Raw genomic sequence first — 25,087 nt, 5'->3', positions numbered from 1 at the left:
AAAGGAGCTAAGGAAATGTGATATCAAATTGTTTGCATCTTGAATACAGTAACCAGTTTGGTCTCTTACTCATTCCAGTGAAATCACAAATATCACCACAGAAAGTCCTGAGAGACCAGAGCCACAGTTCATTATAATGCAAGGTTTGCTATAGTGAATTTAGGGTAATAATACTAACCATACAATCATTCCCATGAAACAAAAGAAATAAAACAAGAAATTACGGAAAACTAAACAAAGATAACTGCCAGAGGGAAAAAAAAAAAAAAAAAATGTGAGGATTAAAAGAAATCACATGAAATAACACAAAAGAAATTGTGATTTCCTCTGTTCTATTCCATGGGGAGTGGAACAGAGGAAATTATCAGAAATAGAGCAAAAGAAATCATGGAAATTGTGAAGAGTAGTGTAATCAAAATCGTGTGAGAAATACAAGAAATCATGGGAAATCACACAAAAGAAATCACATAAACCAAAAGAAGATTGTGAGAAACAGAACAAAGGAAATAGTGAGATACTGTACAATGGCAACAGAATACAGAAGTTTTATGGGAACCATAGATAAAGCACAAAATGACAAGAAAAGTAAAAACAAACAATAATGGGAGACAAAGGAAAGAACTAGAAGAGTATGAAATTATAAAAATCTATCTCAATGGCTTTAACAGGCCTTTAAGGCCCACAACCCTCCAAGAATGCTTGGATTTCGTAACCGAAATACGAGGATAGAATGGTCACCCCTATGTCTTGAAGTATTCCTGGCTGTAAACCGTGTGTTCACTGGACCAGTTTGCTTGCAGGATGAAAAACGCCAGATAAACTGGCAGAAAAACCCTGCTGTCCACGCTCAAGACCGGCTAACTTAGCTATGGCTTAGGAAGAACCTTCAGCTCCTCACGTCGTCGACGGGAATCGAACCTAGGGCACTCCTTCCCCAGTCATATGGTTGTGAAGCGCAAAGTCACTAGGCTAACTGCGCAAACGAAATTATAAAAATGGTAATTGAAAATTAATGATTAAATTTTCTTAACATTTTGGAAGCAATAGTGTACCATTGGTTTAAATTAATGTCAATTATGTGAAATCTTCATAATAAACTAAATATGTATAGTCGTTACTATTAACATTAAAAATAAACTGAAGTCTATACTAATAAAATCAAAAATAACCTGAAAACTTCAGTAGTCAGTCAACTCGATCACCTCCATTACAAAGACGAAGGGAACAGAAGTGATCATTAGTCTTCATTAGTTATCTGCATTAATCTGAAGGAAGGAAAAAAGTGATAGAAAACTAGAACGAATGTCAGCTTCCTGATTAGACACAGACCAATGATTGCATAATTGATACTGTTGCATAAATTGATATCGTTCTCTTAAAACTATAAATTAAAGAAATACTTCACAATATACAATATTTCTCTAATTCAAAATTTAAAAAAAAAGTTGTGAAATTTGCTCCAGTTCTTTGTGTTTGAAAGACTAACAAAAAAAAATATCTAAATTTGTTATTTAGAATGAGTTTTTGACCTCAATTTTTTTATAATAATTATATTAATATGTGACACCTCCAAGAAGTCCAAAGACTCTCGAGGGAGAGCACCTACTGTACAGCTCCATCACTTAATCCACCAACTACAGGGAACTGCAAATTGCATATTTTCTCAAGGCCAATTAGTCTGTAAGTAGTTCATTATGAAGTTTTCAGGTAAGTGATATTCATTTCAGCTAACGAAACCTTCTGAAATTTCAATGTTAATTCTAGATGCTTATATCCTGCTCTTTTAGTTCTGTGCTTTATGTCTAGTTCATACTGATCCTGTGTGTTCTATCCTGAAAGTATGATTTCCAGGCATTTCCTTTTGTCTCCTGATTGTCACATCATTTACTAGGAAGCTTTTGACATAGTGGAGCTTTTTTGGCTTCATAATGAACTTAAAATATCCGTTCTATGGGACTTAGCCATGACTTTTCCATGTGTATAGCACATCATTTCATTATGGAGTTTATTATAGTGTGTATCTATTGTACAGTGTGACAAGACTCTGTTACAATGATCCACAAAATCAGCTCTACAGATGTCTTACATCAATAAGTAATCTCTAAAATTAACAACTGACTTGTCTAAGCCTCACTCAGAAAATTACACATAAATCTGTACTTGTACATAAATTTGTATTAAATTATATAAGAACCAATCCACCAGAACAGGTAATGAATGAGCATCTCAAATTTTAAATTTGTCATTTACAGCTAAAGTTACTCATTGACAGATATTTCCCATTGTCTCTACCCTGTGCTCGTCAAATGTCTTGGACCATTTGACGAGCACAGGGTAGATTATAATCATTATTATTTTGACAGATTATAATCATAATCATTATTATTTTGACAGAAAAATCATTCTATAGAGACTTAAGTTACATAAACCTTAAGTCATGACTGGAACACCATGGAATGTATACTAGCCTAAGAGAAGTACAGGATATTATGATAGTATTACATGAAAAAGTTACACTGTTACTAACTACCGATGAGTAATTTAACTCAAAATTAACCTGTTATCTCTCAAGACTCCGGCATTATCATATTTTATATTTCTGTCTTCTAAGGAATGCTTTACAGCATCAATCCACCTATATCTTTGTCTTCCTCTGAGTCTTTTTCTTGCCAACCTTGCAAACACTTGTTTTGCTAATCTTTCCTCTCCCATTCTGTTTAAGTAACAATACCATCTGAGATTAGTTAGCTCTGCTAACACATTCCTGAATACCAACAATGCAAGCTCTTTCCTAATATCCTCATTTTTAATGTGATACTACCATTGATGTCATCTGTTCACTCAACTAATCTTTCTCAGAACTCTCATAATAGAGGTCTTCAGTCTTTGATTAAATGTTTTTATTTCTAACCCAGCTCTCAGATCCTTAAGTTAAAATTGGTTCGAACACTGTCTTGTATACAGCTAATTTAGTGTTTTAACTGATTTCTTTCTTATTTCTTATAAATTTATTCAGCTGTCTTCCTACCATACCAGCTTTAATAATTCCGTCGTTTATTTCCATATTCAATTTGCCATCTTCACTAAAAATTATACATAAATAGTTACAATGTTTTAGTTCTGTACATTCACCATTCAAGGATTCAGTTCAAGTTTTCAATATTTCTGCCTATTTTCATTGTCTTTGTATTACTGATTTTCATACCTTATTGATTACAACAGTTATTCAATTTAGTAAGGAATTTGTACTATATTTATTGAGAAGTATAACATCATCTACATAAAGTAAAGAGCTAAGATTAACATCACCAATTTTGATATCTGATTTATTATCACTTTCCTTCATAAAGTGATCCAAAACAGATAATAAAAAAAAAAAAAAAAAAAAAAAAAAGAGAGATAATGTGTACAATTGTCACACACCTGATTTAACATCAAACAATCTTCCGGTATCACTTCAATTCTAACTGCTAACTTATAGCTTAAATAAAGACTAATACTTGCTATAATGTCCCATTTACATGATATAACTAGCAATTTGAACAGCTTTCCTCTTGGCACCATGTCATGCCTTTTCCAGATCTACAAAACTTAAATACAAATCCTTGTTATATTCCCAAAATTTCTGAACTATCTGACTTAAGTGAATATCTGATATCTTGACAACCTCTATTTGGCCTGAATTCAGCATGTTCTTCTCCAAGCTTCTCTGTAACAATTTTTCTCAGCTGTTTCTCAAGTATACTTGCATAAATCTTACCAGCAATATTCAATAAGGAAATACCTCTGTAACTCTCACATTCAGTTCTATTTCCCTTTTTATAGATGGGAACTATCAGAGTTCTACTGTAATCATCCAGAATTTGGCCCTCTGACCATGCCTTCCGAATTAGCCATTGTAAAACTTATACCTCCATATTTGAGCATTTCTGGATAAATTTCATCTACTCCTGCTGCCTTTCCATATTTCGGGTTTTTGATGACTCATTTTCTATAAGCAAGGATATGCATTTATGATTGCATTCCTGTTGGGAGTTTTCTATTACCATACTGATGCTGCTTGTTTCATTTAGTAATCTTTCAAACTAATTAATCCAGACAGCTAGAACATCTTCAATTTTCATGTCACCTTTGTCATCTCTGATTCCTTTTACAGTACTCTTTAATCCATTTCTAAGCTTGTTCAACAGCCTCTAGAATATTTTACAATCTTCTTGATATTTATTTTCTTTGTTCTTACCAAAGTCTTCACATGACTTTTGTTTAGCTAGTTTTACACAATACTTCACTTTCCTCACATTTTTCTCTGTATTCTCTAAGATCACAAACCGACTTACTTGCCAGGAGCTTTTGATATGCTTTCTTCTGTTCCTTGACTGCCTCTAACTTCCTGAGTCAACCATGCAGTTATGATTTTTCTATCCTTACACGACATTCCAATCTAGCTGAATCAGTTTTTTTCGGTGTTTGCCACTGAATCTCCAAAGTTCGGTTTTGATTTTCAAACTATTTCATTTTTTCTTGAATGATGTCAGTATATTCAATTCTACAGTTCACCTATGAAAGTTGCTCAATTTGATTCGTTTTAAAACTTTCTTACACATTCTTTTTTCAATATGAAATTCAATTTTATTCTGCTCAAAACTAAATAGAGATAACTTCCTATTTCAAATCCTCTGTATGATCTTGGGTATTGAACCAGTGGGAAAACATCACTAATAACTATAACATAGTGAATGGGACTTTTTTTATTTTTTGCATCTTTGCCAAAAGTTATAGGCATTAGTGAGACTTGGCTAACTGCAGATGATGTAATTACAGGGATTGGATGTGAAAGGTTTAGCATTTTTAGGGAAGATGGAGAAGATAGGATGGAGGGAGGAGTACTGCTGATAATACCAGATGAAATGCAGCCAAACAGAATAGAAGATGGGGTGGGGGGGGGGGGGTGGCTGTTCATTTGAAGCAATTTGGTGTGAGATTAAGCCCAGTAAAACAAAATATACAGTTGGTTGTTGCTATAGGCCAGGGAGTTCCACAGATGATCTAGAAGACATGCATCACCAAATTAGTACAAGGAGTACACATCAAGTGATTATTATGGGAGACTTCAACTATGGAGATATAGACTAGAAGGAAGAAAGATCATGTGACAGGAAGGAAATAGAATTTACACACCTACTAAGAAATAATTACTTAACGCAGCATGTGATGGAGGGGATTAAGGGTGAGAGGGTACTGGACCTGGTCATAGGATCATTAGAGCTATCCATAACCAAGATGACAACATTGACTCCAACTGGTGAAAGTGACCATGCAGTCTTGACTTGGGAGATTGTACAACATGAGGAATATTCTGTCAAGAAGGGATATATGTGGAACTATAAGGCAGATGATTATGACAAGCTTTGGAAGAAGCTTAAATCTGTGCCATGGCATAAAAAACTGCAGGGTAAGGATGTTAGTAGTGCATGGGATATAGCTAAAGATCGTCTGGAGGAAGCAGTACTGAATTGTATACCTAAGGAAAGGAGGGTTAATCAGGTAGGAGTTAGATGGATGAGTAATATTATTAAAGAAGAGATGCGGAAGGAGAAAAATGCTGCGGAGGGTATATAATGAGAAAAGTGACCAGCAAACTCACGAACAGTACAAGACTCAGGCAAGAAAGGTAATCATCATGGCAAGGAAGGCAAAATCAGATTATGCAAAGAATCTAGCCAAAGGAAATCCAAAAGATTTCTTTCGTTATTTGGCAAGTAAGAGAAAGAATGACTGTGGAAGATCAACCTTAATGAGTGATGATGATAGTTATGAGGAGACAGAAGCAGATAAAACAGTCAAGTGACTGAGTGATCACTTTGCAAGGGTATATCATCCTAGTAAGGTTACTACTTTAACCTATGTGACAGACACTAATGTAAGAACAGAGGTGGATGAATTGGAGGTTCTTAGGATATTGCAGAATCTCAATGTAAATATAGCTGTGAGATTAGATGGGATATCAGCTAGGGTTTTGCAAGAATGTGCAAGGGAACTGGCAATGCCTCTGACTAGGCTCTTTAAGTCTCAGCTCTGGTAGAATTCCATGGCAGTGGAAAGAGGGAAAATTAATTCCCTTGCATAAGGGAGGTTCTAAGACTGCAGTAGCAAATTATAGACCAATCAGTATCTCAGGCATGGTGGTGAAAGTACGAGAAAAATTGATCAAAAAGAGAATTCAAGAATGGATAGATAAAAATATGGTAGTATATATGAATGTCAACATGGCTATGTGAAGGATCAGTCATGACTTAGTAATTGACTACCTTTTTTATAACAAGCCGAGGTGGATAAAAGAAATGGCTAACGATGGTTTTGCAAAGCCATTCTGACAGAATACTATATGGAACTTTGTTATGCAAATCAGAACAAATGGGGATGGATATGACACTAGTTAAGTGGATAAGAGGGTGGCTGCTGGACAGATATCAAAAAGTGGTATATGGAGGAGCAGAATCAAGGCAAAAACAGATGACTAGTGGTGTGCTATAAGATTCAGTGTTGGGACCACGGCTGTTTAATTTATACATAAATGATATGGGAAATAACCTGAAAAGAAATATCCAGTTGTTTGCTGATGATGTGAAATTAGGTAGAGTAATAGTTAATCAAGGCAATGTGGAGAGCTTGCAGGGCAATTTAAACATGCTGTCAGTATGAGCAAAAGTTAATGAGTGTCAGTTTAATGTGGAGAAATGTCAAGTTATGCATTTTGAGATAAACAGATAACAAGCTGTGTATCACATTGATAGCACTGTACTCCAGGAAATAGATGAAGCTAGAGATTTAGGAATGGTGGGTAGACAGAGAATTAAAATTTAGAGGACATATTACTAAAGTTGCTAATGTAGCCCATAAGATTACTTGGCTATTGAAGAACACACAAGCAGAGATAAGGAAGTTATTTCTCTTTAAAATGCCTTAATATGCCCCCATCTGGATTACTGTGCTCAAATCTCGTCCCCTGGATTTCTTGGAGGAGGAAGTGGTGGAGAGGATTCAGAGGTGAGTGACCAAGAAGGTGAGTGGCCTGTGGAATGTTCCTTGTGAAAATAGATTGAAGATGCGTGGATTGCAGAAATTGGTTGATAGGAGAAAACTCTTATAAAATAGATGTAGGAATGTTTCAGCATGTGGCTAGAGGAACAAGAAGCCATCCCTGGAAGTTAAATAAAGGTGTAGTTAGTAGGGATGTAGACTAGTTTTTTTTGCTTGGAGAGTTGTGAATAAGTAGAATCAGCTGCAAGAGTCAGTTGTGAGTGCTAGGTCTGTTAATAGGTTCAGGAAAGGTATGATAGATAGTGTGGATAGATTGGGTTTCCCAACGAGTCTTCAGACTCCATGGAGGTGCCAGTATAATAATAATAATAATAAATTTTCTCTCCATGTGAATTTGTGCACATTTTTGTGTTGGGAGGTGTTAGTAATAACTGGTCCATGTCCTTAACAGAAATTCAGCAGGTCTTTACCATTATTATTAGCTTTGCTCTATTTTCCAAATTTTCCCCAAACATTTCTATATGTCTGGTAATCATTTCTTACTCTGCTATTTAGATCTGCAACAAGTATCAACTTTTCCTTTTCATTGTGTCAGCTGCTTATTCTAATGCCGCGAAAAATTTCTTCATTCCTTCTTTAGTAGATTTGTGCCTGTGTGACCATAGGCACAAATAAGTCTCATTGTCCAGTTCCCAATTCTAATATTTGCCCATGTCATTACTTGATATTGCTGCCATTCAAGATTATCCTCACATTTAGTTTTGAACACAATAGATGCCCCTTTCTCTGAATGTTACTGCCTGAATATAACATTTTATGTTTGTTGCTTAGAAAGATCACACTTCTATTATATCGATCTAGCACTTATCCAATTCTTCCATAGGATATGGAAGAATTGGATAAGAAAATTGGATATGAAATTGCTGTGCAGAAGCACTTTAAACATCAAGGAATTCTTAGAAGCAAAATAACATCATCCTAATTTCAATGAAAATTGTCTCTACAGTGTTCTCCCCAGAATTTTTTTTACCAGCCGGATGGAACGAAACATTAGCCAGGCATACAAAAATAATTTTTTCCATTCTTGCTCATTATTTAGCCATGTCAATTCACAACATTAGCCGGGTGGTCAGTAAAACCAGTCAGGCAGTTTGCCCATTCAAAAGGTCCTGGGGAGAAAACTCTATATTCAAAATTTGTGAATTTGCGATGCTATGTGATAATTTTTAAGGGGATTCCATCAATGAGAGGTTGGTCAACCTAGAGTACACTCGTACTGTGGATGGGCAAGAAAGAACTTGTTCACATTTAACATGAAGTAAATATACAAGTGAAGAGCCATGAACTATATTCCTTGGAAAACACATAAGACTGCTGACTGTTCCAAAAGGAGGAACAGTGGAGTGAATGAAGGAAGAGAAGAAGAAATTTGTTTTGAGTTTGGAGATGCATTGTGAGAGTTGATTAGTTGCTGCACACATTTGTATGGATTTGAGAGAGAGAGTGGATATAACATTAATATTAATTCTAACCAACAGTGGCAGCAGAAACTGAGTAACTGTGTGAAAATGAGTGAAGGGTGTGTGTATGGGGGGGGGGTATTAATTAATCTGACTGTCCTTTTCAGTACACAGTCCAGTATCTTTATGCAGCTCTTGCAGAAAATGACCCCAGGCATGAGAGTAATATTCAATGTGGGACAGATTTGTGATTTGTATAAAGATGGAAGTTCTTTAGAGTTATAGTAATGCCAGGGGGGGGAAGAAATATGATAGTGTATGAATGTTCAATGGAACTGGCAATGTCTAACTTTTTGGAGGCACAGGGGAGAATATCTATAATTTGTTCATGCCAAGAGAGATTTGAGATCAGAGTTATCCCAGGAAGATAGATCTCACTATGCATAGGGATTTGGTTATTGTAAAAAGTAAGGCTGGAGGTTTTTTTTTTTTTTTCTGAGAAATAAGACTGTGTTTTGCTAGCATTGAAATTAACAAGATCCCAATGATGAGTGTTTTGGAGATTTGTGTTTAACGTAGTAGAGGCTAAGATTCTGGAGATTAAGGTGATTTGTATATTGTGAGATGTTAAATGAAAAAGAGGAATGCAATGTGCTGCCATCAGCAAAACTATATATTGGGTTGGTAGTCTGCTGGAGTAGATTATTTATATATAGAACGGATAGTGTGAGTGAGAGAACAGTCATGAAGGATGCCTGCATCGGTACTATACTTAGAAGATAACAAGCCATCCACCATCACCTGCCAGAGTGCAGGATAGATACCAGTGGAATAAGAAAGTGTAAAAAGATGACACAGTATTTGAGAAACTCTGAAGCACAAACTTTTAGGACAACTGAAAGAATACCATCACGGACAGGAGACTGCTTTTAGCTCTCTCAAAGTCAATTTTTGACATATTCATAGTTTTCTCCCAGCTATTCTAGGCTGCTTTGGCTTAAGCAGTACAGGCAGATTGAGTTTTAAATGTGTTTTTCGGAAAAGCTTTGTTGGCAGTTCATGACAATTTATTTAATGATATTAATTCACAACACAGAATAATAAGGAAATAATATTTATTTAAATTATTTGCTGATATTTTTACTGGTATTATATCCAGCATCTTAAGATACTGGATATAATACCAGTAAAGATGCTGGATGAATGATAAATGCACATAAACACAAGACAGTTATTTAATTAACCAAATATTTCGGTCTGGAAATAGCAGACCATCTTCAGTGGTATTACAAGAACAGTTTGAAAAAATACAAGCTAGAATACTAACAATAGATCGTTAAAAATAGAACACACCGCGTGATGTTATATCACTAAGTATTAAGTATAAAATGGAACATTTTGAAGTAGACATGATTGGAAAAAAAAAAAATTAATGAGTAATCTTGATTAGACTTTCCCAGATTTTTGATATAGATATACAGTCATTGCGATTCAGGTGGGGATGATGGAGTAAGGCCTCCACGCTTTCCTTGAACAAACGTCTGTCCAAAATAGGAAAGATCACAGTTGGAAGGAATTTGATAAACTCAAGGAAGAGAGAAAGTTGAGCGTTTGTCTTTAGGAGAAGGAAAATGAGAAGACAATTTGTTGATAGGCGAATACGTAGTTGTTAAATCATATTTCTTTAAAATTCTTGCTATAGGTTCTGAAATACCGGAGATATAAGGAATAGACACTCGATATATTGAAACTTTGTTGTTTTGTGGAGGATTATAAGAATTGAGATGTTGAGTACTTTTTTTAGAAAAGCCATTGAGTTTCATGTGTTGTTGGATAGTAGAAAGTTCTTTCAGTAGATAATCAAAAGTAGAACAATTAGTTTTGGCTCTTCTGATGAGGCATTTTATAATTCCTGTTTTTTGACAAGGATGATGGGCTGATTCTTTAAGAATATAACGACCTGTGATTGTTGGTTTCCTGTATACTGTAGTTGTAAGAATATTTGAAGGTGACCGGATGAGGAGAACGTCTAAAAAAGATAACAGTAGTTATGGACTCAGCAAATTACAGAAGAAAACTTTCTCTTTTGCTTTGAGATTGCTCCACATATCAAGAAATTGATTATAATCCAACCAACAGACAACTAAAGAAATTAAATTCTCTCTTAGATGAAGTCATCAGTTTAGATAAAGACACGACTGAAAGACTTAAAACTGATTTTGCAAGACCTCCTAGATTTTATGGCCTTCCAAAAATCCATAAGTTTGACTATCCTCTTCGCCCAATAGTAGATTGTATTGATTCTCCTACTTACCGTATAGCCAAATATCTAGCTAAATTATTGAAATCTTACATTGGCAACTCTAATTCTTTTTTAAAAAACTCCTCAGATTTCTTAGAAAAATTAAAAAATGTCTCATTACAACCTACAGATCTTATGGTTAGCTTTGATATAGAATCTTTATATACCAATGTACCTCTCAAGGAAACTTTAAAATTACTTGCTGACAGCTTTCCTCAAGACATTATAAAACTATTCGATTTCGTAATACATTCTGGATATTTCGTATGTCAAAATAAATTTTACAGCCAAGTAGAAGGAACGGCCACGGGAACATTTAGAAAAAGTCCTCTTCTCATCTATTTTCCCTCACCCATCCTTTTGAGTAAGATATATAGATGACATCTTTACTATCTGGCCTCACAGCAAAAACTCTTTACCTTCTTTTTTAAACAGTATTAATTCCTTGCATCATCGTATAAAGTTTACTATGGAAATAGAAGAAAACAACCAGTTATCTTTTTTAGATGTTCTCCTCATCCGGTCACCTTCAAATATTCTTTAAACTCCAGTATACAGGAAACCAACGTTCACAGGTCGTTATATTCTTAAAGAATCAGCCCATCATCCTTGTCAAAAAACAGGAATTATAAAATGCCTCATCAGAAGAACCAAAACTAATTGTTCTACTATTGATTATCTACAGAAAGAACTTTCTACTATCCAACAACACATGAAACTCAATGGCTTTTCTAAAAAAAAGTACTCAACATCTTCTCAATTCTTATAATCCTCCACAAAACAACAAAGTTTCAATATGTCGAGTGTCTATTCCTTATATCTCCGGTATTTCAGAACCTATCGCAAGAATTTTAAAGAAATATGATTTAACAACTACGTATTCACTTATCAACAAATTGTCTTCTCATTTTCCTTCTCCTAAAGACAAACGCTCAACTTTCTCTCTTCCTGGAGTTTATCAAATTCCTTGCAACTGTGATCTTTCCTATTTTGGACAGACTGGACGTTCTCTTGAAAAAAGAATCCAAGAACATCAATCCTCCATTTTTCACAACAAACCAGAAAAGTCTGGATTGGCTCAACATGGGATTGAAGCTGACCACAGCATCTTTTGGTCCAGGACTCGCCTCTTACATAGATCCCGTTATAGGTTCGAACGTTTGTTCAAGGAAAGTGTGGAGGCCTTACTCCATTGTTCCAACCTGAATCGCAATGACTGTATATCTATATCAAAAATCTGGGAAAGTCTAATCAAGATTACTCATTAATTTTTTTTTTTTTTCCAATCATGTCTCTACTTCAGAATGTTCCATTTTATACTTAATACTTAGTGATATAACATCACGCGGTGTGTTCTATTTTTAACGATCTAATGTTAGTATTCTAGCTTGTATTTTTTAAAACTGTTCTTGTAATACCACTGAAGATGGTCTGCTATTTCCAGACCGAAATATTTGCTTAATTAAATAACTTTCTTGTGTTTACGTGCATTTATCATTCAGTCTTATGTCACAAGTATCCTTAAAACAGCAAAAGATGCTGGATATAATTAGTCACTTAAATGGTGTGCAATATCTTCAGTCATCCAAACCTGATGTTTTGTTTTTGACTGAATCTCAAATTTCCACTAAATCAACCACAGCTCATCTTACAAATTACACCCTAAATGACTCCCTCTGCCATAAGGGAGGGCACTTGCTTGTGTTTTGTGCATTCTGATATTCCTTGCCACATTTTGTTTCATTCATCTGCTGCATCTACTGCTCTCCCAATTCTGAAAATCATTCCGACCTATTCAACTTCCTATCTTTAAAGCTCGATTTCATACAAAATTCCAGAGTGAAGTCATCCTTCTTGGTGATTTCAATGTCCATAATTCTAATTAGCTCACTTTTTCAAATTTCACTGACCAAGCTGGAAGAGGCAGAGATTTTTGCTGTACTTAAAACAGATCATTCACCTTCTTACCTGAATTCCTGACAATACTCTTCACTCATACACTTTAGATCTTTTCTTAACTACTTCTATTTCCAAGTACTCTGTTCAGGTGACTGCTCCTCCTGGCAATTCAGACTACAATCGTATCCAAGTTTCATCTCTGGTGGAATATCCTTCCTTCAGCCATTCACGACCTTACATGCTCTGGCATGAGAACAATGCTAAGTGGGAGGACTTGCATGCCTTTTACTCCTCTTTTCCATCAGACTACTGTTTATATTCTTCAGATCCAGATATCTGTTGTAATCTTGTTACAGGAATAATGCATATTGGAATGGAAACTTTCATTTCTCGCTCTGTTCAAATTCCTCAACCCAAAATGTAAAAACCATGGTTCTCCAAAAAGTGCACTGGGCTGTCCAAAAAAAAGCAAAAAACCTTTCACAAGTGACCTGAGAACAAAACGCCAGCTTCACTCACAACCTACAGAGTTGTTGCAACACGTGTAAAACCACCATTAAGTGCCGAGTCTAAATTAAAAAAAGATAAACACAGAAAAGCCATGCCTTCTGTTTTCCCTCTCGCCTTATGGTAGCATTATAACATCTAAAGACAAAGCTAATGCTTCGGCTTCATTCTTCTCTTCCAACTCCTGCATAAATGACCATGTCAAATTACCTTCTCACTTGTCTAGAATAATGCATTTCATGCATCCTGTGACCTTCTGCCAGAAAGTCATCAGAAGAATCTTGAACAACTTGGATACTACAAAGGCAGCTGGTCCTGATGGAATTCCATCCACTGTGCTCAAGAGATGTGCTCCATTCCTGAACTATCACCTGTTCTTTATCATATATTCACTAAACTGTACCAGCTGGCATTCCACCCTTCAACATGGAAGAAAGTTCTTATACAACCAGTTCCCCCCCTCCAAAAAAAGTTGATAAATGCTTACTATCAACCTATTGCACTCACACCAGCTTAGACTAAAGTAATGGAGAAGTATCAACAACCAGCTTCTTCACCACCTTAAGAACTGCATCTAATTAATGATCATCAATATGGATTTTGCCACATTAGATCCGCAGCAGATCACCTAGCCTACATCATTCATATTTTGACACATTCCATGGTAAGGTTTGGAGAAACCTGTGCTGTTACTCTTGATATCCCCAAGGATTTTGATAGGGTCTGGCATCGAGAGCTTCTCAATAAGTTACCATCATTTAGACTGCCCTCATCCTTATGTGAATAGCTCACTAGGCTGTGTCTTTCGTGTGTGGCATAAATATAAAAATAGTACATGAAACAGCAACAATTTGGTTTAAGAGTGACAATAGTTTAAAAAAATTGTAATGGACAACATAAAAAACAAAAGTCCTAATTGGTGCCTTCTATTATTGAATAAAGAGAGAGGAAACAAGTATTAATTTGATCTTAAAATGAAGACCTTTGGTAAACTGATATATCCATGCTTGTTGAGGTTTGGAGAATGTTTTTAAGCTGCTTCTGATGACAAAAACAATCTCTCTCTCTCTCTGACTCATAATGACTTCTACGTAACACTTCTGTTTTCTTTCATTTGATTTTGTATGAAGGGTATCCAAGCCATGATCTGACAATTCTGACTTTTCATAACGACAGTGCCAAATGTATTATTTTTTTTATGTTCTCCAAAATGTCAACAGTTCCTGTTTGTCCACAGTAGCCAGATCACAAGTACAGGACATTTCACACACTCCTGAATGTGATAAAGATGAGAGTCTATCATTAGGTGAGCAGATGAGAGTTGCCAATTTGCCATATTGTTTAAATGTGGTGCAGAACTGATATCTATTAAGAATTCTAGATATCTTTTTGGGGATACTTAAGGATCAAAACTGTATAACACAGAGGAGACCTCAATATAGCCTTTAAAGGAATGAGTAGAACCGAACAGGACCTACGACCTAATGTCCAATCCTCACCTTCTCGTGGTGCACCCTGTTAGGTATCTATCTACCTGAATACTGAACGAATGAGGTTGGGCTGGAAATTTAGGCTACAGTCGACCAAATTGAATCCTTATTGGCTTAAACCACAAATAAAATGATGGTACAACATCACAGAATTTCATACTGGCTGGGGAATAGCCCAGTTAATCAAGGCCCATGGGTGAACAGTGAAAAGTCAGCTATAGGAACAAATCCTGAAATGCACCCCAACTCAACATTAGAGTACAAGATCGGTACAATCAATATAAGAAGCCTAAATGACAAAGAAATGAAACTGCATGATGAATTGGATAAGTACCAGATCGATATAAGAGGAGTGACTGAAACAAAAAAGACAAAAACTGGTGAGATCTTTCTAAGCAAAAAATACAAAATGTTATATTCAGGCAATAACAATCAGGGAAAAGAAGGAGTAACTACAGTATTCAACACTAAATATGAGGCAAATCTTCTTGAATGGCAGGCAATATCAAGTTGGGTGATGTGGGCAAATATCAGAATGGGGAACTGGACAAGACTTATTTGTGCCTATGGTCCCACAGAAGGTTATGTTAAGTGGAGGAATTTTTTGAGGCTTTAGAGAAAACAACTGAAACAATGAAAAGGAAAAGTTGGTCCTTGTTGGAAATCTAAATAGCAAAGTACGAAATGACAATCATTTCCAAACAGTAGGAAATGATAGTCAGACATACAAAAATATTTTGGGAAAATTTGGAGAAAAGAGCAAAGCTAATAATAATAGCAAATATTTGTTGAATTTCTGCTCAGGACATGGACTGGTTATTATTAACACCATGTTCCAACATTACTATTCACTGTGTCACGAATACTACTAATAATAATCAAATGTGCACAAATTCATATGGAGAGAAGATGCAAGGAATAAGGAGTCTCATTGACTATGTTATTGTTGATAGTGATGTTTTCTCTCTGGTGCAGGACACTAGAATGTACAGAGGATTTGAAATTGGAAGTGATCACCATTTAGCAAGATAAAATTGAACTTCACATTGAAAAGAAGAACATTTAAGAAAGTTTTAAAGCAAATAAAGTTGAGCAGCTCTCAGATGTGAACTGTAGACAAAAATACATAAACATTATTCAAGAAAAATGAAAGAGTTTGAGAACTGGAACCAAACCTTGGAGATTCAGTGGCAAGCTCTGAAGAAAACATTGATTTATTCGGCCAGAGAGTCATGTGGTAAGGTTGTCTGTAAGGATAGAAAAATCAAAACCTCCATGGTGGGCACTGGAAGTTAAAGAGGCAGTGAAGGAAAACAAGAAAGCATATCCAAAGTTCCTGGCAAATAAGTCAACTTATAGAATATAGAGACAAATGTAAGAAAGCTAAGCATTGTGTAAAACTAGCTAAACAAAAGGTCATGAGAAGACTTTGGCAAGAACATTATTAATATTATCTCCAGACTCCATTGAGTCAAAGAATCATCTAGGAGGTCCTTTTGTCAAACACACAGCTCATAATACCATGCCTTAAACACACCCAAATTCCCTGCAGACACCACACACTAAGGCAAGGCATTTCAATCATTCTCAAATGTGCATGCAAAAAAACCTGCTTTTCACTCCCCTGCTAACAGCTTCCTTATGCAGCTTCCAGGGATGCTTCTGGTTCTCCCATGATCTCCCACTGTTTGCTGTAAAACCTCTCCAACACTGATCCTATAACAACCCCTTACTAAAACAAATTTAGCTTAATCATTTATCCAAGTGTAAGCACACAAAGTTTGCACCTGAAAATATCTTCAGGACTGAAGCAAGGGATGTACAAGAGTACATCCCTTGGCAACTCGCAACACAGGTGGACCAAGCTCTCATCACTCCTTGTCTCGGTATCTCCCAAAATGCAAAGCACATCTCCTTGCGGACATGTATACTGCCATGCATTAAGGAAAGGGCCACTACCCAGACTGTTTTCGACCTTTATTGAGGTCTCGTCAGTGGGAGGCAGACCCAGAGTGGTGATACTAAGGCAAAATCAATGGAGATATTTTCAGGTGCAAACTTTGTTTGCATACAACTTGGATAAAGGATTAAACTAAATTTATTATAATCTAACCAAGTGCAAAATAAACTTCCAACATCTTTCTCTAAATCTCAATCAGACCTTGGACATTATGAATGTGAACAACAGAACGTGGCATCATCCAGCATTGTTTAAACTCAGCACTGCTTTGAATCTGCATTCTGATTTTTAATTTTATGAACAGTCAGATGGCTACAATATAGTATGAACTATTACTAATAATTTCTCTTTTCTTTGTGTTTTAAACTTTAAGTTAACTTTAACCCCTGAAGATATAAGTCAAACAACTTACGAAACTTGTCAGGTCTTTTATTAATTCATCATATTCATCATCAAATTCTTGACATGTACCCTCAAGGGGTGTATAGGATATGATAGTACTACATGAAAAATTTACATCATTACTATCTTTAAATCATTACCTATCTACAATTTTCCTCCAAATCAGTCTGTTACTTGGCAAGACCCCCAACATTATCAGATCTTATATTTCTGTCATCTAAGGCACTTTGTACCATATCAATCCACCTATATCTTGGTCTTCCTCTGGGTCGTTTTCCTGCCATCCTGGCAGAGAACACTTGTTTTGCTAATCTTTCCTCACCCATTCTGTTCAAGTGACCATAACACCTGAGATTAGCTCTGCTAACGCATTGCTGGATGCTGACAACGTCAAGTTCTTTCATAATATCGTCGTTTTTAATATGATATTGCCATTGTTGCCATCTGTTCATGCCTCTAATCTTTCTCAGTACTCTCATATCTGTGGTCTTTGGTCCAGTGTTTTACTTCTGACCCAGCTCTCAGCCGTATACAAGACAGTGTTCAAACCAGTTAAAACTGGTTCGAACACTGTCTTGAATACGGCTAATTTAATTTAATTTTATTAATTCATTGTTTTATATAGCTTATTAAAAAAAAAAAGTGGTCCAATTACAGGAATATGCCATGTGAACTTTTAAACCACCGAAACCTTCACTTCCAATCTTTCTCTAAATCCAGAGTAATTTAATAATCAGGTGGTACACCGGTAAGCAACTCATATAGGTAAATATGACCTCTCCATTGCTTTTGCCTTAGTATCACCACTCTGGGTCTGCCTCCCACTGATGAGACCTCAATAAAGATCGAAACTGGTCTGGGTGTGGCCCTTCCCTTAATGCATGGCAGTATACATGTCTGCAAGGAGATGTGCTTTGCATTATGGGAGATACTGAGACATGGAGTGATGAGAGCTTGGTCCACCTTTGCTGCGAGTTTCCAAGGGATGTACTACCTTGGCAACTCGCGGTTATCCATTATCTCATTCCTGAAGATATTTTTAGGTGCAAACTTTGTTTACTTACACTTGGATAAAGGATTAAACTAAATTTATAGTCTGACCAAGTGTAAAATAAACTTCCAAAACCCCTTACTAACTAGTATGTCTCATCATATCACCCCTCTTCCTCCCATCCATTATACTGAAAATTGTATCCTCTCAACCTTTCCTCATATACAACATTCCAGAGATAAAAAATCAACCTTAGAGTCATCTCTGGGCCTTTCAAACAACTGTTTCTCCTTTTGAAAAACAGGTGACTAAATCTGTGTTCATGTGTGGCCTAAGCAGAGTCTTATACAATGGAAGACGAATCTACTTACTTCTACAAGTCAGTGTCCTCTGTATCATTCCCAGAATTTGTTGCATAGTTTTCACAATTTTGGCAATGTGTCCTCTAAATTTTGATCCTTATCCACCATCACCCCAAGATCTATTATTTCCTCCACCTCCAAACAATCCATCCCCACCAAGAATAAATTTTACATCCCATTTTTGCTTCCCAAATTTTAAAAACTTACATTTTGCAACAATGAACTCGCATCCCCATTTCTATGCTCATTCACTCAATTTATTCAAGTTTTCTTGTAAGACATCTTCTCTATTCATATCATATTCATCCCAACTTTGCATCATCTACAAACAACTGAATATCTCCATCCGAATCTTCACCAATACAAATTATCATACAGGTTAAACAGAAACGGTACTAAAACAGACCCCTGAGGCACACCACTAGTGACTTCTGGATATTGCTCACCCATATACAACTTGCTGACACCTATCAGATAGTCAGTCTCCAATGCCCTAATCTAATATCCAACCCTATCCGCTCTAATTTGACAATCAACTTATCACACGGTTATCTATCAAAAACCTTAGCAAAATCTAAGTATAATACTGTGTATCCCTCTACTCCGTCCAAGGAAGCAGTCACTTATTGTAATAAGTAAGTAGATTACTAAAAAAAAACCTCCCTTTAGTAAAATTCATGCTGTCCATTAAAGATAATACCAGAGAACATAGAAAATAAATATCAGGAAGGTGGCAGAAGGATGTTGAAAAAGCTCAGAAATGGAGGAAAGAATGCATTAAAAGGAATAATTAGAGATGATAAAGTTGACTTGAAATTGGAGAAAAAGATATTTGATGTATGGATTAATTACTTCAAAAAATTGCTAAATGAAACAAGTGACAGCAGTGCTAAAAAACACTTTCCTGAAATATGGAAAGGCAGCAGCAGAAGATGATATTCGAGTAGAATACTCAAGTATGAAGGTATGTCTTGCAGTGGCTGCACTGCATAGTTCAGAAAGCCTGGACAGAGAGATGAATTCCATATGATTGGAATAGAGCTCTCAGAGTACCATATATAGAAAGGGAAATAAAACAGAATGTGAGACTTACAGAGGTATTTCCCTACTGAGTGTTCCTGGTGAGATTTATGTAAGTATACTTGAGAAATGGTTGAGAAGGATTGTGGAAGGGAAGCTTGGTGAAGAATAAGCTGGATTCAGGCCAAATAGAGACTGTCAGGATCAGATTTTCACTTTACGACAAATAGTTGAGAAAACATGGGAATATAACAAAGATCTGTATTCAAGTTTTGAACATTTGGAAAAGGCATATGACAATGACAAGAGAGAAGTTATTCAAAACGCTACAGTTGTACAGTGTCAATGGGGCATTAGCAAGCAATACTTAGTCTTTATCTGAGTTGTAAGCCAGCAGTTAGAACTGAAACACAGGAACATGGTTTAACATTAAATCTGGTGTGAGACAAGGATGTATATTATCCCCTCTGTTATTCAGTATCTATATGGATCATATTACGAAGGAAAGTGGTATTACATATGATATAAAAATTAGATATGTTAATGTCAACTCTTTGCTTTATGTGGACAATGCTATACTTCTACATAAATCCACTACAAGTCTGCAAGATTCCCTGACTAAATTGAATAACTGTTGTAATAGATATGGTATGAAGGTCAGCAATCTATTGCTTTCAAAAGACAAAGAGAATGAAAATAGGCAGAATCATTGAAAATGTCACCTTCATTGTGAACGGAGAACCTGTGGAACAAGTAAAACATTTTAGCTACTTAGGCACGATTTTTAGTGAAGATGGTAAATTAAATATGGAAATAGACAACAGAATCGACAAAGCGGGTATGGTAGGAATTCAATTGAATATGGAATAAGAGAGAAATTAGTCAGAATACTAAATTAGCTGTATACAAGACAGTGTTTGAACCAGTTTTAACTTATGAATCTGAGAGCTGGGTCAGAAGTAAAACACTTGACCAAAGATTAGAGACCGCAGATACGAGAATCCTGAGAAAGATTAGAGGCATGAACAGGTGTCATCAATGGCAATATCATATTAAAAACGAGGATATTAGGAAAGAACTTGACATTGTCAGCATCCAGCAATGCGTTAGCAAAGCTAATCTCAGATGGTATGGTTACTTAAACAGAATGGGCGAGAAAAGATTCACAAAAGAAGTGTTCTCTGCCAGATTGGCAGGAAAACGACCCAGAGGAAGACCAAGATATAGGTGGATTGATAGCGACAAAGTACCTTAGACGACAGAAATATAAGATCCAAGTAAAAGTTCTATGAACATATCACACTCTTTATCTTAAAATAATAAGTGTACAGTAAAAGATTACTTCAGCTATCTTGCAGTCAAGAGTATCATGTATAATCCTAGAAATCATAATAGTGAACAAACAAAAAATAACCATGAAGGAGTTTATAAGACTTCTTCCTAGTGTTATGTCCCACTTGGTGCAGGGTCCATGGTTTTGGTCCTTCATTTCATCTGTTTGCAGCATCAGTAAGACATGGCCCGTGGCCCGCATGTCTTCTTTTAGGCTGTCCACCCATCGCTTTTACGGGAGCCTTTACATCGTTGGCCATCTGCGCTAAGTGTAAGGTTTCATCCTGCAACAGATTCCTTGTCAGTCCTGGCCACACATGCCCAATAAATGACAGTCTTACAAACTTCTTGTTGTAAGACTGCCATTTATTAGTTGATTGTTAAGGTTTAACTACCAGACAGCACTGTTTCAAAGCTATGGTTCTCCTCAGTGTCTGAGAGAAGAATTAATATGACCTGAAAGTCAAGGGCTATATTCTATCAACCAGCAGAAAAATAAAGCATCATAAAAAACAAAATGCATTACATTCCTGTTAGAGCAAAAGTCCATGCTGGAATAAAAATAATATATTCTGAGCTCTGAAGTTATTTAAAATATCAGGCTTCTTATTATAAATGCAAAGTGTCGAAAAAGAAAAATGACATTAGTTACACATTACTGTAGTCAGGGGCACATGTTAGAAATGCCAATTTGCAACACTAAACTGATAGGAGGTAATTTTCAAAGAGCCTGTAAAGAAAGCTTTCCTTCAAGTGCTATGCCATTCCATTTTCTCTCCACTTGATTGGATATCTGTTAGAGAGAGAGAGAGATGTAATACCCTTAACAATAAAAAATAACTGATTAGGTATTGCCACTGTGTAAAAGGGTGTTTGTTCTTTAGGTGGGAGAAAAATTTCATTGCTCAGCAGTGAAAGACAACCAATCCTGCTTAGTGGAGTTGTGAAAAAGTTCCGTATTTAGTCTCTAGAGCAGCATTTCCAGTCTATAAAAAACATAATTGAAAAAATAATAAATAAATAAATAATAATAATAAAAGTTGATAAAAAAAAAAATCATAGTCCCCACAAATGGTACAAATCTACCAAACTTTTATGAAAACCTTTCATGGGCCGGGGGGTGGGGATCATTTTTTTTATCTGTTTCATTCTTCGATTGTTAAGAATTGTTTTATGCATGTGTCACTGTGTTGCTGCTGCTATTAAACAGAACTTCATATTAGATGACTTTCTGTTTTCTGGCAAGACTACAGTTTCATGCTCAATTTCTATAATTTCAACTGCTCTTCTGTTTGTACACTCTGTTTTGATTACACTGTACCTCCCTATATTATACATCATCATCATCAAATTCCTGCCATGTACCCACGAGGGGTGTACAGGATATGATAGTACTACATGAAAAAATTATATCATTACTAACTTCCTATCTACAAATTTCCTCCAAATCAGTCTGTTACTTGTCAAGACTCCAACATTATCAGATCTTATATTTCTATCGTCTAAGGCACTTTGTACCGTATCAATCCACCTATATCTTGGTCTTCCTCTGGGTCGTTTTCCTGCCAACCTGGCAGAGAACACTTGTTTTGCTAATCTTTCCTCGCCCATTCTGTTTAGGTGACCATACCACCTGAGATTAGCTCTGCTAATGCATTCCTGGATGCAGACAATGTCAAGTTCTTTCCTAATATCCTCATTTTTAATATGATATTGCCATTGTTGCCATCTGTTCATGCCTCTAATCTTTCTCAGGACTCTCATATCTGCGGTCTTTGGTCCAGTGTTTTACTTCTGACCCAGCTCTCAGATCCATAAGTTTAAAATGGCTTGAACACTGTCTTGTATACAGCTAATTAGTGTTCCGACTAATTTCTCTCTTATTCCATATGAATTTATTCAATTGACTTCCCACAATACCAGCTTTGCTGATTCTGTTGTCTATTTCCATATTTAATTTACCATCTTCAGTAAAAATCATGCCTAAGTAGCTGAAATGTTTTACGTGTTCCACAGGTTCCCCATTCACAACACAGTTGACATTTTCAATGATTCTGCCTATTTTCATTGTCTTTGTCTTTTTATTGCTGACCTTCATACCATATCTATTACTACAGCTATTCAATTTAGTCAGAGAATCTTGCAGACTTGTAGCGGATTTATTTAGAAGTATAACATCATCCGCATAAAGCAAAGAGCTGACATTAACATCTCCAATTTTGATATCATGTTTAATACCACTTTCCTTCATAATGTGATCCATATAGATAATGAATAACAGAGGGGATAATGTACATCCTTGTCTCACACCAGATTTAACATTAAACCATCTTCCTGTACTTCCTTCAATTCTAACTGCTGACTTACAACTCAAATAAAGACTAAGTATTGCTTGATATAATAATGCCCCATTGACACCATATAACTGCAGCGTATTGAATAGCTTCTCTCTTGGCACCTTATCATAGGTCTTTTCCAAATCGACAAAACTTAAATACAGATCTTTGTTATATTCCCATGCTTTCACGACTATTTGTCGTACAGTGAAGATATGATCCTGACAGCCTCTGTTTGGCCTGAATCCAGCTTGTTCTTCACCAAGGTTTTCTTCCACAATTCTTCTCAACCGTTTCTCAAGTATACTTGCATAGATCTTGCCAGGAACACTCAGTAGGGAAATACCTCTGTAATTCTCACATTCAGTTTTATTTCCCTTTTTATATATGGGTACTATGAGAGCTCTACTCCAATCATCGGGAATTCGTCCCTCTGTCCACGCTTTCTGAACTACGCAGTGCAGCCACTGTAAGACTCTTATACCACCATACTTCAGCATTTCTGGTCGAATATCATCTACTCCAGCTGACTTTCCGCATTTCAAGCCTTTGATGGCTTTTTCTACTTCAAGTATGGATATGTATTCCTGCCTGCATGCCTGGTCAGTGTTTTTTACCACTGTGCTGTCATCACTGCTTGCTTCATTTAGCAGTTTTTCGAAGTAATTACTCCATACTTCAAGGATATCTTTTATTACAGTTTTCATGTCACCTTTATCATCTCTAACTCCTTTTACAGCACTCTTTCCTCCATTCCTAAGCTTCTTCAACAACCTCCAGAATATTTTGCCACTTCTTGATATTTATTTTCTATATTCTTGCCAAAGTCCTCCCATGACTTTTGTTTAGCTAGTTTTACACAGTGTTTAGCATTCTTGCATTTGTCTCTATATTCTCTAAGAGCACAAGCTGACTTATTTGACAGGAACTTTTGATATGCTTTCTTCTTTTCCTTCACTGCCTCTTTAACTTCCTGTGTCCACCAGGGAGTTCTGATTTTTCTATCCTTGCAGACAACCTCACCACATGCCTCTCTGGCTGAATCAAGCAGTGTTTTCTTGAAGGCTTGCCACTGAATCTCCAAGGTTTGGTTCCTGTTCTCAAACTCTTTCATTTTTTCTTCAATAATCTTTGTGTATTTTAGTCTACAGTTCACACCTGAGAGCTGCTCAACTTTTATTCACTTTAAAACTTGCTTACACGTTATTCTTTTCAATATGAAATTCAATTTTATCCTGCTCAAGACTAAATAGTGATTACTTCCAATTTCAAATCCTCTGTACACTCTGGTGTCCTGCACCAGGGAGAAAACATCACTATCGACAATAACATAGTCAATGAGACTTTTCTTATTCCTAGCCTCTTCTCTCCATGTGAATTTGTGCACATTTTTATGTTGGAACATGGTGTTAGTAATAACCAGTCCATGTCCTGAGCAGAAATCCAACAGATATTTGCCATTATTATTAGCTTTGCTCTTTTCTCCAAATCTTCCCAAAATATTTTTGTATGTCTTACAATCATTTCCTACTCTGCTATTTAGATCCCCAACAAGGATCAACTTTTCATTTTTCATTGTGTCAGTTGCTTTTTCTAAAGCATCAAAAAATTCCTCCACTTCTACCTTCGTAGAACCTTCTGTGGGACCATAGGCACAAATAAGTCTCATTGTCCAGTTCCCCATTCTCATATTTGCCCACATTACTCTACTTGAGACTGCCTGCCATTCAAGAAGATTAGCCTCGTTGCTTTAGTCAGTTGCTTTTTCTAAAGCATCAAAAAAATTCCTCCACTTCTACCTTGGTAGAACCTTCTGTGGGACCATAGGCACAAATAAGTCTCGTTGTGGAGTTCCCCATTCTCATATTTGCCCACATTACACTACTTGAGACTGTCTGCCCTTCAAGAAGATTAGCCCTATATTATACAAGTATATTTACTACACAAGGTTTTAGGTTGAAAATGTTGCAGTTATTTCTCCTCTA

The 25,087-nt window shown here is 36.0% G+C and overlaps 1 protein-coding gene across 6 annotated transcripts in view; it reads right to left on the bottom strand.

Moving 5' to 3' along the window:
* Positions 1–25,087, bottom strand: part of LOC150104406 (uncharacterized) — a 459,199-nt gene that overhangs the window by 314,195 nt on the left and 119,917 nt on the right. The window contains exon 1 of one of the 6 annotated variants that reach the window (XM_090396360.1): positions 1,170–1,246. The exons of the other annotated variants lie outside the window; for them this stretch is intronic. The gene's annotated coding sequence lies outside the window, so the exon portion shown is untranslated. Of the gene's footprint in view, positions 1–1,169; positions 1,247–25,087 lie in introns of those variants that run through there. 6 annotated transcript variants of the gene reach the window in all.

Source organism: Typopeltis vanoorti, chromosome 8 (assembly GCF_054136105.1).
Source record: "Typopeltis vanoorti isolate ZY-2024b chromosome 8, IOZ_Tvanoo_1.0, whole genome shotgun sequence".
In the NCBI taxonomy this organism is placed as follows: Eukaryota; Metazoa; Arthropoda; class Arachnida; order Uropygi; family Thelyphonidae; genus Typopeltis; species Typopeltis vanoorti.
Note: the sequence above shows the minus strand (reverse complement) of the source record. Positions and strands in the feature narration are given on the sequence as shown.